The sequence below is a fragment of the Serinus canaria genome, chromosome 20 (assembly GCF_022539315.1).
Source record: "Serinus canaria isolate serCan28SL12 chromosome 20, serCan2020, whole genome shotgun sequence".
NCBI lineage: Eukaryota > Metazoa > Chordata > Aves > Passeriformes > Fringillidae > Serinus > Serinus canaria.
Genome location: NC_066333.1, coordinates 3533098 through 3551317, shown reverse-complemented (window position 1 = coordinate 3551317; position 18220 = coordinate 3533098). Strand labels below are relative to the sequence as shown.

Here is an 18220-nt window from a genome sequence, read left to right as displayed (position 1 = left end):
GTTCACGTTCTTCCTCAAGTGCTAAGAAAGCTGGGAGATACTGCACCTTCAAATCTGCCCTGTGGATATTCTCAGTTCAGTCCAAGAAAGAACAGAGACAATTTCTCCCCAGGCTGAGCCTGGGAATCTCAGACAAAATGATTCCAACAATTTAATTCAAGCAGTTATTCTCTCTCTTTCTGTAACCATTGTTTATAGTTGTGGTTCTCCACAGTGTGCTACTCATGGTCACCAATAACGTGAGATGTTTCTGCTTTGAGAGCAATCAGGTCCCACTTAGCAAGTGAAACTATAAAACTTCTTGCTAATAAAGATTCCTCTTGAGCCTTCTGATGCACCTGAAGACTGGAGCCTTTCATTCCATCCCTGACTCAACAGCATCACTCCTCATCATCAGCTCCAAATTTGCCAGCCATGTGTTTTCTCAAAGCATTGTACACATGGATGTGGTGAAGGCTTTTCATAAAAAAAAACCCCCATCTGCTTCAATGCAATCAAATCAATGAAAAATCAAACAAAAATTCTAAAATTATGCATTTTTAGCTAGTAAAAAAGCTTTTCAGCTTTTGCAAGGACATTCATAGCCCAACATTTCTTCTTTGAAACAGATGGCAGTGGTGTTTACTGTGGGTTGTTTTGCACCACAAATCCACAAAGAAAAAGCTGTTTTCAAGAAGTTTCTTTTTAACCACTGAATAGTAAAGTGTCTTGCACTAAAATAATCTTTGTTCCCAATGATCATCTGAAAAATGAACTGGCTTTGTCATGTCCAAAACCAGCACTCCCTGGGGTTTAAAGAACATGAAATGCTTTTGTTTACTAATTACATTTGAAATCACTGGGTTTTTTTAATTGATAAATAAAACACTAATTGGTTCTAACTGATGTGACCTCCAGATAGATATCCCAGGCACTGTGCCAATCATCTGCCTGTCCTTTACATGGAAAAACAGAATTCAAACCTCCTTTTCAGCCCAGCAGTTTTAGTTTGTGGCTTGATGATACAGGGACTTCAACAGGCAGCAATCTTCATCTAAAAAATGGCTCCTTTTGGATCTCCCACTCCACAGAAACTTTGGGATTCAGGCAGAGGTAAAATGGCTTATTTTTGCACAAGTTGTGCCAGGGGAGAGGAACTTATTCTTCCCTCACACAGTTAATCACATGACTGCACAAAGCTCCAGACAGAGTAATTCCTCCCTAAGGACATCAAGGACTCTCAGCTCCAAGTCTCATCCTTTTATCCCTGAATTAGAAACCTATTTCCTGCTCTGGATAGGGGAACAGCATCAAAACAGTGAAGCAGGAAGAACTGGGAAACAAAGGAGAGATGGGATGGGATGGGATGGGATGGGATGGGATGGGATGGGATGGGATGGGATGGGATGGGATGGGATGGGATGGGATGGGATGGGATGGGATGGGATGGGATGGGATGGGATGGGATGGGATGGGATGGGATGGGATGGGATGGGATGGGATGGGATGGGATGGGATGGGATGGGATGGGATGGGATGGGATGGGATGGGATGGGATGGGATGGGATGGGATGGGGATGGGATGGGGATGGGGATGGGGATGGGGATGGGGATGGGGATGGGGATGGGGATGGGATAGGATATGTAAAATAGGAAGTTCTGTTTTGGTGAATGGGCAAAAAAAAAGGCAAGAAAGGGTGGACTTAAGTGCAGAAATAGGAATGGCCACCACTCCTGCAGAGCGTAGAAGCTGACCACTGACAGCTAAATTTGAGTCCTCTGACATTCACTGAGGTCTCACCCCAAAACAACCCTCAGTGCAAATGAACCACAGAGAACTAAACAAAAAAGTGAGTTTTCCTGTTGTCACAGGGGTAGGGGGTGCCTGAGCCACATGTTTAAGCAAATCATCCACGTGTGCAGCTGCTGCACTGGGTTCCCTGCTGGGACCACAGAGCAATGCATTTGGTATTTGTATTTGATATAGCAGATATTTGACCAACATGTTTGTGTACATCCCACAAAATGTTGTTTTCTTCCTGAAGATTGATTTCAGGTAAGATTTACCACTCTGTATCCTTCATGATTTTATTCCTCTAATTACAGTTGAAGTTTTAAATTTTCCTGAAAATGGAATCCAGGAGGATTTTGCTGAATGCTTTTCTTTTTTTTTCCCTCTCCAAGGGATGCTTCCAAACAGGAGCATACCAACCCCTGCAATAGAAAACAGGCTGCAGACCCACTCAAGGTATCAGACAACTCCTTTAACATGAATTGTTTGAGGTAAAATTTCAGTAAGTGATCCTAACACACTGACACATTTTATGCCATTGGCCTCAGGGCCTCAATCACAGTCATTCAGTTAAATATCACATTAAGTCCCCTGGGTTCAGTTCTTCACAAAAGTTAACAAATACAGGCTTAGAGTGCATGTTTGCTCTCCCACATGACAGAGAGCATGGCAGGATCTCCCTGGGTAACTGCAGCCACTGGCAAATTCACTGTGATTTAAAGTTTACCCTGGCACAGAGCTACAGCCACTCCAGAAATAATCAGAAATAATCCCATGAAGTGATCTCAAGTACTGCTATTTTGAGCATTCCTTTAGTAGCCTCAGAGAGCAAGTCCTCAGTCACTGTACAGACAATGAAAGCAGGAGTCTGGAGTTCCCAGGGAAGGCCTGCTCTGCTCAGCTCTGGGCACTCAGCTCTGGCAGGGGGATGTCTCATTCTGCAAACTAACGAGCAAATTTCTGTTTGTTTGGAGAACTGCAATCACTGCCATAATTGCTGCCTTTGAGTTTGTCTCCCATCTCCATCTATTTACAGGAGTTCAGCAAATACCCACTGTGAGTCTCTGCTGTGCACACAAAAGGATTTTTTCCTTTCAGGAGCCCTGGAGATGTTCAGAGATCCTGGGTGTGGGATTGGGCACAGCCTGGGCTTGATGACCCTGGGGGGCTTTTCCCACCAGAAGGAGTCTAACTAAGACAAGCCTTGTTTGAACAAGCACAGGTTATTCAATATAGAGATACCCTGGGAGAAAACAGAAGGAAGAGCTCAGTGTTCTGTTCCTTCCCAGCACAAAGCTCCAGCAGCCAATCCCTACACACACAGTCCAGCTGTGGCAAGGGTAGCTGGTTTTTTCCTTTAAAATGAGCTTCTGGGATAAGCAAAGCCTGGTGGTGTCTGCAGGGGTCAATGGGACAAGAAGAACACGGGGATGTAATCAAAGTTGTGCCACACTGGTGCATTGTGCTTTGTTCTGGTACAGAGCTAGGCTTTGTTTTGGCTGTGTTACTTAAAGACACTTTGTGACAAAGCACTTCACAGGTGGATAATAAAAGTTGACCCATTTCTCCCCAAGGATATAAACACAGCATCTCACATATCCAACAACAAGCTGAACTTCTTTTTGCTCTTGGTTTGTGACACAACTGCCTGGAACATTGGTTTGGTTAATAAACACAAATGGTTAGAGAAAGCATGTGGCAGAGACTGTAACCTAATGAAGAAACAAATTTAAAAATATACATGTTTTACATACAGTATTAACATTAAATTTTGAAATAAACTGCCTTTCCTCTTCTGCTTTCCACAAAAACACATCTAAAGCCACAGGTATCTATAGTGCAGCCTCCATAAAAGGACTCACACTGCTGGAATTGCAAATAAACCTCCACTACAGTGGAATAACCCTATCAGTGCAAGTGTCTTACTGGCCAATTATTAGTCATCTCCTCCATTCCCTTCCACCAGAATTACCTGCTGTATTTTCTCCTGTTCAGATTGAAAACAGCACAAATGCATGCTGCAGGAACCAGAGGGCCATTTGTCTGATCTTACTGACACAAGTTTGATTGATGCAAGGAAAATTATCACCTCACCTGCAGCAAAACATTTGGATGTGGGCAGAGGAGTCTGAGTGGATTAAGTTAGAGCTGTCACTCCAGCTGCTGCCCTGGAGAGCAGCTAATGAGACAGGCAAGGAACAGGTGCCTATAGAAACCTCAGAGCTGACACAAATACCTGCAATGGTGTTACCCAAGACAGAACCCTTGCTTTTTTACAGCTTTTCAAGCAGGCAGTGGAGTACATACCACTGAGTGCAGTAAATACTGGAGCCTGCTAATTTACTGTACACAGCCACTCAAAATAGCTTTCATTAGAACACCTCCCCAGCTGCACAGTTTGAACTTCAGGAGGCTGTTTCTTCATGCTCTCACATGGCATTCAGGTCATGCTTTGTGTTGGAAAGTTTATTTTCCTGTAGTTCCTGGCAGCATCATTGTGGAAGCCACGCTCAGCTGAGCAGCAAGTGCATTGCTGATTATTATTTATATAATTTATTTTTTCCTGCTCACACCTCAGATAAATCTGATCCATCTGTGCCACTCATTCCTGCTCTTGGAGCAGAAATAAAGCTCTCTGCTAAACCTCTACAACATCCCTCACCCCAAAAATGCCAGGAGGAAAATGCAGGTTCCTCAAGTAAGTTCAGCCACAAAGATGGCTCTGAGGCTCCTTAGGCTTCAGAGAGTTAAGAAAATCCTATGAGCACACAGTGTAAAAATATTCTGGGGTGTTTTTCATGTGCTTAGAGGTCACAGACACTCTGTGGTTTACATATGTCTATTCATGTGCCAGCTGGGATGGTGAGCACTAAGTTGTATTTTCCAAGTAAATACATCTGTTCAACTCTTCCCCCTCCCAGTTTCACTCCATCTGAATATCCTCTAGCTGGAACAAGCAGGGAGGCTCTGTCTCAAGCACTGTGAGGCACAGAAAAAGCCCTCACATTTAAGGTCAGGTTGTAGGTTCACTTACCCACTTACCCAAATGATCAAGGCAAACTTGACAGGAAAAAAAAGAAATCAACTCACAGCTAAGGCTGGCAACCTACTGAGGTGTATGCAACAAAAAGAAAACTTAAATGATAAAAACAGAGCCTTTGCTAAGCATCAGTAAATTCTGGGTGTAAAAAACACCAACCAAACCAAATAGAAATGCAAGATATGAACCAGAAGGGATCACTCTGGCTGGGAGCCTGTGGTAATCACATATCCCCTGAGCAGAGAGAGACACAGCTCTCCCAGGATTTTCCTGGGAAGATGTCAGAAGTGGTGAGAAAGCTCAGAGAAAGAATTAAAACCATTATTATCTCAATCTCTGCACCTGGCAGGCAATCCCTGTTTGTCAAAGATGTTTACAAGAAGGAGTTGTCCCTTCTTGACCAACAGATGAGAGAAGATTCCTAAAGGCCAATCAGGTCTTGGGTCCACCATTGTTTCTATAAGAACTGTGAATTTCTAATAATAAAGTGCCTTTTCCTGCCTTCTGATGATGGAGTCTCTGTACCACCTGTATCTGTCCCCTTCAGTGATAATTGGTGCCACCTTAGGTGACAGGAGCCCTCCCTCTCCCTGCCCACATTAAAAAACCCAGGGATGAAGTAAACATCAGGATGAGGTCCACAAACCCCCCACACCTCCATAAAAAGTCAGCAATAGTGGCACAAGCAGCTCTGGTAATAGAGCAGGCAGACACACCAGAAGTGCCTGGTGATAGTTGAGGTGAATCTTTCTTTACCACTCAATACTTCTCTTTTTATTTCAGGTTTTTATGACACAGAGAGTTTCACAACACCCTGCAGGCCACAACACTCCTTCCAGCTTTCCCTCTCCTGGGCTGTATCTCTGTTTATTTCCAGTTTAAAACTCAGCCTTGAAACATACTTCTTGATTTAGGCTGTTCCCTCAGAGAGACTGCACAGTATTACAACAAAAGATCAGCTCTTTCTCTGTTCACAAAATGCATTTTGAGGCAGTAATAAATGCTAGAAATTCCAATTTGCTGCACAGTGTGCTGTTCACCCTGAGAGCTGCAATGATGGGTGATGGGTGCTGGGATTTCACAAAAAGCATTCCAGAACCTGAGAGAAATTGGGGAGGATTGAAACTACCATTCATTATTCCTGAAAAAAAAGAAAAGGAAAAGGGTGGGAGAGACAGCACCAAACAAAATCTGAGACTCATTAACCCCCAAAGAATGTGTATAATGGCCAAAGTACCAGCTCAGCTCACTGCTGGTGACTGTCTGGTGGCCAGACCTCAAAATGCCTTCTGTGCTTTATTCCTGTCAAAGACATAAATATGGAGAGCAACAGAAGGAATTCTGAAAAAAACTTTACTGAAATCCCACTGCAGATCTGGGAGTTTGAGCTCCTGGATGAATTCCTGAACTCCACAGCTGAGAACAAAGGTGGCAGGGCTGGAGCTCAGAGCTCTCAGAACAGCAAGGTCACTCACAATATCCCTTCATTCACCCTTTATTTTTGCTGGACAGTGTTGATAAAGCAGCACAGGATTCCCAAGGCACTCATCTACAGATCCAGAGGCTTGGCACAGTAGGTGCAGCAGGAGCCCCAATATTCCCTCAAAGCACCCAAAATTTAACCTGCCAGGGAACACATTTTGGTGCTGAGGAACAAGTCCAGCCCTTGTGTGAGCAGGGTTAGAGATGTGGTGCAGGAGCAGACACAAAAATCCTGCATGTTCCAGCTGTGAAAGTTTTTCTGTGAAACAGAAATCCCTTCTGGGCTGGGATCCCCTTCAGGGGATTTCTTCTGGGACTGACACCAAAAGGGTGCTAGATTAAAAATAATATTACATTTAACCACACCTGCACTGAAAGCTTGACTTCCATCATCAAGTGTCCAGTAGCTGTTTGTGAGGTCTCCAGGCGACTTTCTCAATAATTTATGAATTATTTGTTTCTGTTTGATGCAGAAGTTCACCAATGGCAATGATCTCCTGCCACATGAAACTCTGCTCATGGAACAAGTGCTTTTCCTTGACCATGCAGGACATGTTTATAGTGCCTTTCCTTGCCTCAGCTGAAGGGGTTTGTCCTAGAATTGGGGAAAGAAATATCAATAAAATCCATGTGCTTCAAGGTTTCCCCATTCCACAGCCAGAAAGGGAACAATGCTGGTAAGGAAATGTATTCATTGTGGAAACAAAGGAAAATATTTTACAAAATGCCTGAGAGTCCAGATTGAGATATTTTCCCCAGAACTGTCAGCAGTTCTTCAGCAGAACAAGGGACCTTGTGAAGTCACTTAAGACACATAAATTAACCAAACAAAGCCAAGATTGTGATCAATACGGGTTCACATTCAATACTTCAAGACTGATTATATTTGGAAGAAAAGCTTAAGATCTGTTAGCTGCAAAAGCTGGAAACATCCCACTCAAATAAGGTATAGATGATACACAGGGAAGATAATGAGTATTTAAAGAGCTTATCTGAGGCTGGTGAGATTTTCTATAATTTAAAACCTTTCAATCACAATCTTTTTTGAAGACTCTTCTGCTTTATTTATACAGCAGTGCTCATGATGCAAGAATGACTTGTGAATTCTGTGGCCTGCATTTTACAAAATGTCCAATGAGATGAAACACTTTTTTCTTCCTGTCATGACATCTATAACTGAAGTGAGATATATGAAAAATAATAAAACTTCCTTGTGAGTGCAGAGCTGCTACACCTGAGGCTGAGCTACACAGAAAATTCTCATCCTCTCTGAGAAGGTAAATCCTGGAAGAGAGAATAGTCTGGTCCCTATTGAAACTATCACAGCTCTAATGAAGGCTATTAAAATTCCCTTTTTGCTCAGGAAACACCAATAATCCCACTCTAAAGACTGTAACAGTACTGTGGTTCCATAAAGATGAGCTGTAAAGACATTATGGTGAATTTGAGGATAATTCAATACCAGAATCATTTTCCTTAGTCTCCTTGACTAAATGCAGTGTCAACTGATGCTGAATTAAATCTCACTGGACAGGCTTTGAGAGGACCATGAATGTGGGGAAAAAGTTCTTTCTTGGAGACAAAAAAATGTATTTTTCCTAATTATTCAATTTTAAATCCTGTAAGAGAAATTAATGAAACAGTTTTAAGGAATCCTGGTGGTTATATATATATATATATATATATATGCACATATACACACTATGGTGGTTATATATATACACACATATATATATACATACATACATATATATATATATATATATATATATATATATATATATATATAATTTGATATAAAATGATTGTTTATGACATGACTTCAGTTCTCAAGAGCAGTTGGGTTTGTGATTACAATGAGCATAAAACCTTCCAGGAGCTGAGTGATTGCTGCATGCTCTGAAAGGCCTCACCAAAATGCAAATAAATCAATGTACCAAAATTCTGGGTCATCCTTGAAGCACCATATTCTTGGCACAAGTGAAAACAAATTATCTACAAAGCTCCTCAAGTGGAGCACAGGTTAAGTAAAAGGGAGGTGGGAGAAAACAATGCAAGAGCAAGCACAGAAGTGTTTATATTTAGAGTTTCAACCTCACACTGATAAAGCACTGTTTGATGAGCAATCTGGGCCAGAAGACTCAGTAAAACCCCACTGCTGATCAAAAGGCAGCAGGATTTGGTCAGCAGTGCTCACTAGGGTCAGTCAAACAGTCATGAAGAGCAGCAGCAGCAAAAGAAGGTTTTGTGCAATGTGAAGGAAAGAAAAGAGAAAATTGTAGAAGCAAGTAATGCAAACCTCTTCCATTTTAATTTGTGTCTGTACCCTGCTGAGGGAACAAACAGTTTGTAAGTTGTAGTCTGTCATGTAAGTCAGTAGTAGCTGCAGGGTAATAAATAGGACAGTAAAGCATATGCAAAGTCTGATTTATGGGATCCAAACAGAGAGAGCCCAAGTCTTGCAGCTATTTGCATCTTCCTCACATGCAAACAAGCACTGATGGAAAGTTTCCTGCTGAGAAAGAGAGAGAGAGGCAAGAGATGCCCTGGAGAGAAACCTGTAAAGAGGAAAAAAGGAGAAAGAGGGCTGGAATAATTTCTTTAGCCAGGGGTTTTGTGTATCGTGGCACCAGAGCAGAGCACAATCACAGAATCACAGAGGGGTTTGGGTTGGAAGGGGCCTTAAAATTCACCTCATTCCAGCCCCCTGCCAAGGGCAGGGACACCTCCCACTGTCCCAGGCTGCTCCAAGCCCTGTCCAGCCTGGCCTTGGGCACTGCCAGGGATCCAGGGGCAGCCCCAGCTGCTCTGGGCACCCTGTGCCAGGGCCTCAGCACATTCTGGGTAAAGAATTCCATCCCAGCACCTAATCTAAATCTCTTCCCTTTTAGTTTGAAACCATTCCTGCTCACCTTGAAGGTGTAACAGTGCAGCTGTTCAGCAGGCAGTGTGGACTTTTGGGAGCTAGGAAACATCATATTATGGGTATTTCCTCTCAGATTCCTAGGCCAATTAATAAAATAGTTGCAGGGCTTGCTATAACCATCACCCTGTTGCTCAGCAGGTTTTTGGTATTGGATCTAAAGCACCTTTAAAAGTCAGAAAAAAGAGCTGGACAGGGATGATGGGGAGGGTGTGACCCATAGCAGTCTCCCAGTACCAGAGGAAGAATTTACCATGGCAGAAAATCAGCACATCAGAGCAAGGCTGGAAAGCAGTGCAACAGGTTTGAGGGGGTGGTTCTATGAGATGAGTATTTCATCAGCTTGCAGCTAGAATGGATGCTGGGAAATTATTTGCTTTGGAAAATGAAGCGTTCTTCAGTTGGGTAGAGATGGAAAAGGAGGGCTGCAACATCTCCCCTCCAAACTGCAGCTCTGGCTCTTTCCTGGTCTCACAGTCTCACTGAATTAACTTCCAAGTTAATTCTTTCCTTAACACTGCAATAGGCTCTTCAGTCTCTTCATTCAGACAGAAATGCAATCAGCACCATCAGCTGCTCCCTGCAGTTCAGTCTCACTGGCTCAGACAGCAAACCAGCTCAGCTCCAGCACCCAGAGCTAAATGCTGTGCAAACATTAATAATCCCATTCACCTGAATTCCTGACACAACCTCCTGCAATGGTCTCCATTCAGCACCACTCACAGGCTCCAAAAGCCTTCTGCCAGCTCCCAGACTGGAAGCTGAGAAGATTCTAGAGCTTTAATGCCAGTATCCTTAGCCCCATCATCAGTCAAGTGTTTACAGAGCTCCATCATTTGTTTCCTCATGAACTTTCAACCTTTTTTACTTCAGAATTAGAGGCTCAGCTTGTAAATGCCAACCTCTAAACCAGCAGAGGAGTTTAACCTTGCAGAGCCTGTGGTGTTGGAAGGAGGGAGAGGAGTGTGTGGCACCAGACCTGCAACCTCTGATGGCTGAACACCCTCAAGAAGAGATTGTTTAAGGAAGGGTTAAACCCCACCACAATCCAAAGTGCTCCAGGAGGTAGAAAACAAAACAAATCTGAGTTCAGTCAGTCAGGGCAATGCAAAGAAGCAAAAAATAATTTTAACTGTTTCATCTCTTGCCTTGCAGTTTGTTTAAAAACAATAAAAATAAACTCTGGGCACATGTTTCACACATCCTAAGAAAACCAAAAGTGCACTGTGTAGACTCACAGGATGCTGCCAGCAAAAAATGAAAGCTCAAATCAAAGCAAACACAGCTGGGAATTCATCAGCACCTGGCTCAGGGCAGAAGTTGTCCCTTCCACAGGTGATGTCCAACTCCTCAGCTCAGTGTCCTACAGCAAATGCAGGATTCTGCACCAGGCCTGTTAGCTGGAGGAATTTCTGCATGTCTGAAAGAGATCAGTACCTGAGCTTCTTCAGCACCTGCTGCTGCAAAATCTTTAAAAGTTCCAGTAACCACACTGGCTTTAGGTATTTGCATCTACAGGAAGAGTTTTCTCTTTTCTTTGGGAGTTAATTGTTTTCTCCACACACATGGGATCTACAGGTCTCACTGTATTGCAAATACACCCTTTTCTCCTAATGATATCTTTATTATTAAAGATTCTCATACTAACAATCATCCATTCTTACTAAGAAATCTGGTGCATCTTAGCTTGCATTTCACATCAAGTAAAATATTACTTTTTTGGTGGGACTTTTTTTCTTTTTTGTTGTTGTTGTGTTTTGTTTTGTTTTTCTGCAAAATAAATATATTTTGGTCCAAAAGGGGTATCCCTGCCCTGCTGGGATAACAGCTCATGCTCAACAATTACATCCCATAAGTGCCCAAATCTGCCTGAACCATCCCAAAATATTCACCAGCAACCATGAATGGTGACAGATGACATTTCAAGGGAGTTTTCTTGAATGGAAAGCAATTAACAACATTTTAACCACAGGGTGGATAAATTAGCAAAGGCTTTAAATCCTATTTTTCAGGAGAAGCCCATTAATAACTTCTCTACAATTAAGCAGGCAGAGGAAGGATGAGCAGAAGAGTTAACAATGAATGTGACTCATCTCTCCTGCTAAGTCTAAGTTCAGTCATAAGCAAAAAAAAGGGTAATTTTGAATTTTAATGTCACGTGAGGATCATGAGGATCATTAACAATCAATTTGCATGAAGCCCTGTACTTTAAAAAGGAACAAAGAATGAAAAGCTGCCAGGTTTGTTTGATAATGGCTCATATCTGGTGGTCATTCACTGCAAGGACACTTCCAGGCACCAAAGGCACGGGGCTGGGTTCTTGGTGTTTTATGTCCTTTTCTGAGCATCAACAGTCCTGAGCTAATTCTGTGCAGTTGCCTTAAACCTCCTTAATAATTCTAACTAGAAACTAAAAGGTTTGCATGTGTATCATGTGTTTAGTGGAATGACAGGAGAGCAATTATCATTTTGCAGGTTGTTAGAAACAAGGCTGAGTTTAAACCCTGAGTACTCCCTGCTCAAATTACAGAGGAACAACAAAAACAAAAATAAAAAAAGGCTACTGAAGAGAGAAACAAAAAAAGTTGGGGAAAATATAGATTGAATTGAGAGTACATTATTAGTTTATGAATTTGTCTTGTACCTCTAGTGGCTTTGCATTCCTCCTGAATATGTTTGTTTACACCCTGTTGATTAATATAAACAAGAGAAACCAGGAAACATATTCTGGACCACATCTGCAAGTCTGTGTGGCACTGGATGCAATGTTGACAACTGGATCCTTTCTATAAACTGCACATTTATCACTCCTCAAGGAAATGCCTTCATATCCCAGCTCTGTTTGGGAAGTTAAACATAAGGAGAGGGAAATTCCTTTTGAGAGGACTCATGTTTCATACTAGTGAACATCTACATCACAACAGCTTTGTCTTCCATCTCCTTCATTGGCTTCACAGATATGAAGCTGGGTGGAAAGAAGAGAAATTAGAGTGCTTGTAATTTCTTTACCTCCTCTTTTCTTACCACACACCCACCCCGTGATTAAAACTGAGTTAAAGCAAAAGCTACTGAGCTGCACTGAATTAAACAGAGCAGTGACAAGTACAGGTAATTACCAGCCAACACCAACAAAGGGATTGTTCCATTCCCTACACCACTAGGACTGCAAAGAAATAAAGGAAGAAGTGGCTTTTTCAGACACTCTAATAATGACAGAGCCCCTGTCCCTCCTTCAGATATTTCACAGCAGCACAACCCTCCCAAACAGCCTGGATGCACCTCCCAGGCTGGGTGTGGTGCTCAGAGCTGCATCTTGTCCTGGTTTAGGGCAAGTTTGGGAGAAAGCCTCCACAGGGCCCCTCCAGAAAGCAAACCCACACAGTCCCTCCCCCCAGCCGGTTCAGGAAGGATTCCTCAGAGAGAAGAGGGAAGAACCTGTTTGTTTAACAGGCACAGCACCCCCAGCACACAAAATGAACAATACCAGATGAGAACACTCTGTCACTGCTCTGACAAAGATGACAAATTCAGAAAGTCTCTCCTGGGGTGGTGGCTCTGTTCTCAGCCCCTGGCTCTGGGGCAGCTGCTGCAGCCTCAAGGTGCAAACTCTCTCTCTTGGTGTTTGCCAGGGCCCAGTCCAGAGCAGGCTTGAGAGGTTCCAAAAAAGGGAAAGGAAAAACAGTCCAGGGAAAATTCACACTGCTTAGCTAAACTGACTAATGAGCAGGAGCAAGAGCAAGAGAAAAGCAAGAGCAGGAGCAAAGCCAAAAGCCAAAGCAGCACTATGTACTGCCCTGTCTGTGTGTCCCACCAGCTGTGGGGGAGCAGGCTGGTAACAAACCAAACAAAACTACACTTTTCAGAGCCAGTCTTGAAGGCACAGAACAAAATATCCAGCATGAACAGAGCAATGACTGGGGATGGAAGCATCACAGCATCACCCTAGGACAGTCATTAGGTGTTTTAGCAGATCTGTACTCAGCTTCTCACCCTGGACACTGAACACTGACTCTTCTGGTATAAACTGGGAGAAAACAGGCAAAGGGAGAGCAGGCAGCCTGAGGGAACCCTCATTATCAGGGTCCTGACACTGCTGGGAGCACCAGCCAGGGACTGACTCCTGCTCACAAGCTGATAGCTTTGAGGGCCTTGATTGATGTGCAGAACTCAGGCAGGTGAATCCAAACGTGCCCAGAAACTTCTGTGGTCTGGATGAACCTGATAAATTCAGATAGGAATCTTCACACCTGCCAGCTGCTTATTAATGCACATGGAAAAAATGCTTTTTTTAACAGTAAAATCTAAACCAGATGTGCCACAGCTGAGCTTGTCTCCCTAAGGACATGGGACATGGTCTAAGGACATGGGACATGGTCCAAGGACATGGGACATGGTCTTTCAGCCACCCTGATGGCAAAAGAGGACATTTCCAAGACAGAACCTACTTTTCATATCCACACCCCATCTCCTGGGTGAAGTATGGGGACCTGAGCATCACCAGCAGAGCTTAGATTACCCCATGATGGCAAGGGGGCAATATTTGGCAATATTTTACTCCATGAGCACATTTGGCATTAATATCTCTGGGTATAGAACTATCTGTGTATCAGGCATGAAAATATTAAAAAAAAACCCCAAAAAACTGAAACCAATACAGGAAATATTTCAAGGGTCTTCTTCACACTCATCACATCTCTCCATAACAGCTCTGCAGGAAATGAAAAACTTTGGAGTTGGTGAGTCTCCTCTATGATTCCATGGAACCATCTCTTCATCCCAGGAACACATTCCAGAGTGGGTTACACACAAATGAATCACACACTTCCACACCCACACTGAACTTTGGGTTTGCAAGGAAATCAGAGCCTGATGTGACATTTCTAGAACCAGCTCCAGCCCAGGATCAGCCTCAGCTCAAGAGCAAAGATGGTTTTTTTTTCATTTCTTATGATTTTAAAGCTGCAGAAAATTCTTTCTCCTAGTAGAACTTCCTGCTGTTGAATATTTAACTGAAACTGTTCTGGAGTCAGTTCTAGTAATAAATAATGGGACAGCAAAATACCTGTAGAGCTTTTCCTTGATGATTCTGTCTTAGAACTGTAAATCTGAAATTTTCACAGTGTATTTCATACTGGAGAAGCTTCCCTATATGGATTTATTTTAAAAGGAAATTATTTATCATGTTTTTCACACCTGAGTATCTCAACTCCAACAATTTGACAGGTTTTTTGATTTATTTCATTGTTTGGTGCTTTTATCTATGTTGCTTTCCTTTGTTTTGTGGTTTGGGGTTAGTTTTATTTTGTAACTTCTGGTGTCTGCTTTAGGAAGAGACTCAATCACTGGAGCAGATTTCAGTGTGTACCTGTGAGTTAATAAACAGATGGTGGAATTACAGTGATGAGCATCACACCAGGAGAGACCCAGAGAGAGAATGATAAACAACTCTGACAAGGAGCCCACCTCTCCCTCTGGTGTCACTCAAGGCATCAGCTCCTCCTGTGACTGATGAAAGCCTGATAAAAGCAAAAGTGAGCTGTCCCAAACACCACAGTGATGGCAGAAAGCCTCTCAGGTAAGAGACAGGTTATTTTTCCAGCCAAACACTTTGAAAATCCACTAAGACAAAAGTGTAGAGAGCCAGAACATCCCCTTGGAGGTCTGTGAGAGGCTGGGCTGAGGCTCAACAGGCTCCTCCTAGCCCTGTAAGAGCAGAACAGACCCTACACAAATGCCAGGAGCCTTAAAAGGGTGTCAAGGTACCAACAGGTAGCAGGAAACTCATTTTGAGAGGCTTCTGGAGAGTGAAAACCTCAGAAAAACTGACCCATAAAAACAGGATATAGATGCTGTAATATTCCCTGTTTATCAGCTCTGCTCAGGTTCCTGTCATATATTGAGTGATTAATTTGGGCATCCAGAGATCCTGAAAGGGATCAAGGAATAAAAAACTAGCTGCAAACAGTCCTCCACACACCCCCACAGAGTTTAAAATGTTATCCACAGCCTTAGCTAATGTGACAAGTGTCCTGGAAGGACACCAGCATTAATACAGACCTTAAATGATAAAATGCTAGCCAATCTCCACAGTATTTTAAACAATCTTCATACAAGCAAGGCCCACATTTTGCTCAGAGTACAAGGAACTGCCTCACAGCTTTTACTCAAAAGAAAATTACAGGCAGGAAATGTTCCATTCAGGTGTGAGCAGTGCAGTGAGACACAGAATCTCTGGTTTTTGTTTTTTTTTAACTGCCATGTACAAAATTGTATTAAATTACTGTGTGTGCACCAGTGAGAGAGAAGAAATAGAGAGGAGCTATTTCCACTGGAGCACCACAGGATGGCAAGGGGGGCAGATGGAATTGATAGGTTTTTCTGGCCTGCCTATTATGATTGGAGAGTGCAAAGAGAAGAATAAATGTATTGTCATTTATTCAAGCCAGAAGACAGAGAAGCATTAGCACATACAGCAAATAGCTGCCTAGAGGACAGCATTTTCACAGGATTACAAATGTATCTCCTGCCACTAAACATACTGGAATAATTTGGGAACTAATACTGTTATATTCTTTTGTATAAAATTGCCAGTAATTTCTTTTCAATAGTACATTGCTCTTAGTGAAGGTGCCCAGAGACAATCAAGGTGGTGTGTTTAATTCCATTGATCATTCTGTTTGCTGAAACAGGTATTTACTGTCCAATTTGGGCTTTAGGAATATGCACATTTCAAAGTAAAACCTTTCTTCTGGTACCTACCAAACTTTTTCATTCAGTATTGAGAAATGCAAACTACTTTCTGTTCTAAATACTCCAATAAAACTTCTTATGCATAGGGAAGCAAACACATCTTTCAATTAAAAAGATTACATAGACACACTTGTAAATCTTAATCTTTGTGGAAGGAACACCCTGTGATTTTATGTCCCCCTGATCAAGAGAAAGCACGTGAGAAGCAGAGCTTTAGCTTGGATTTAGCAGGTTTAGGAGCAGGACTATCAACTGAGCAAAACCTCAATTACAGGCTAATTGAATGTATGCTCAAGTACATTATTACAATTCAATAATCATCTCTTCAGAATTAAACAATTCCAATTTGCTTTCATTTCAGCCTGTGCACATGCATTACAAATTTGCTATTATTCACACTAAAATTAGTCAGGCTGGTTGGAAGCCCAGTGTGTCACAGGGTGGCACCAAACTGACCTCAAATGAGCCACTTAACCTCCCCTGCTTCCTAACCAGGGATGAGGAGCAGGGTGGGACCTTCTCACAACAATTTGATCCTGTTAAAGTTCCTTCCAGGTGGGTGCATTACTGAGCAACCCTGCAATGAAGGCATCAGCCTCTTTCCTGCTGGACACCCTGCCATTCATGGCTTTAATTTAGGCTTCAATTTTTTTCCCTTTTTGCATCAACTAACACGAAGTTCTCAAGCAGCACCAGGGAAATACAGGCTGGATATTGGGAAAAAGTTCTTTACAGAAAGAGTGATAAAGTTGTGGAATGGCTGCCCAGGGAGGTGGTGGAGTCCCCATCCCTGGGGGTGTTTAACAAAGCCTGGATGTGGCACTGGGTGCCAGGGGTGAGTTGAGGGCTTGGGTTGGACTGAGTGATCTTGAAGGTCTCTTCCAACCTGGTCATTCTGGGAATTCCAGACACCTAACTAAGCCTGGAATGCTCTGATAGCTGCTTGCCCTGGAAGGCCACCTTCCCTCTATTTAGCTGTGGTACAATCCTAGGTGTGCCACTCCTGGCAGCTCAATCCCCTTTTAATTGTGAATTAATTCCCCCAGATTTGAACAAAGATACAAGATCACTGGGTGGGAATGAAAAGCACTTGGCATCCAGCACAAGCATTCTCCTCGTGATCTGTATGGTCCAAACATCTGCACCACACACACTTCCAAGGCATAACAAAGACATCTGATCACCAAAGGGCAGATCAGTGGGCAGAAAGCAGCACAGAGGACAGCCTGATCTCGTTCCTCTGTTTTCATACCCTCCATTTAGATCAGGAAATTACACCTGTGAGCAGACCTAGACTTCAAATTCCTCTCACCCCAAACACAGAACACCTCAGCCACTTTCTCAACTCACCACCTAAGAGTCAGGGAGCACTCCTGTGGTGCAGCTCAAGGTAGGTTCAAAAAGGAATCCAGCATAGAGGATAGCACTTCACCACCTGCCTCAGGAGGGGGAGGTTAAGGCACACCTTGCATGTGTCAGGCTCTTGAATCATGGTAATTAACATGGCTAAAATCCAAACACCCTTCAAGAACTACTGATGCTTCTGCTCTGGACTTCAGGGCGTCAGCAGAATCAATCCCAGCATTTACTGCCAGCAGCCCTGAACACTCTCTGCTGACATGCAATGCTCCACCACAAGATTATTTCTGCCTGATAAAATACTGGAAAGGAAAACAGCTTGTGAAGCTGACTGACAGCCAAACTATTCAGCTGACTACAGTAAAAACCTCCATAGCCACCATATTTTACTACGAAATTTCCAAGGAGGGCTGTGTCCAAAGCTTAAATTCAAATACCCAAGATACCAACTTAAACTCATGTCACTTTCGCCCTTTTTCCTTATTTTAACACAAGCAAAAGAAGGTCCAACAGAATGCCAGTGTTTATAAACAGTTATCTGTGGTATTTTCTGGGTTCCCCAGATGGAGGAGGAATTGAGAATCTGACTCTGTGTTCTTAGAAGGCTGATTTATTATTTTATGATATTATTTTAAAGAATGCTATACTAAAACTATACCAAACAATAGAGAAAGGATACTTAAAAAAGGCTTAACAAGATACTAATGAAAAACTTGTGACTCTCTTCAGAGCCTCAACACAGCTGGTACAGCAGTGCCAGGTCCAGCAGCTCTCCATTGCAGCCTGCATCTCCAGAGTCCCCTTCCCACCTGTGCCAGGGCTTGCTGGGTGTCTCCCATGGGGCTGGCACACTGCCATGGGCTCCAGCATGCCCAGCAAAGCAACATGAGGCCAC

General features: G+C 42.9%; 1 protein-coding gene across 1 annotated transcript in view; it reads right to left on the bottom strand.

Moving 5' to 3' along the window:
* Positions 1-18220, bottom strand: part of PTPRT (protein tyrosine phosphatase receptor type T) — a 473718-nt gene that overhangs the window by 258876 nt on the left and 196622 nt on the right. The window lies entirely within an intron of this gene.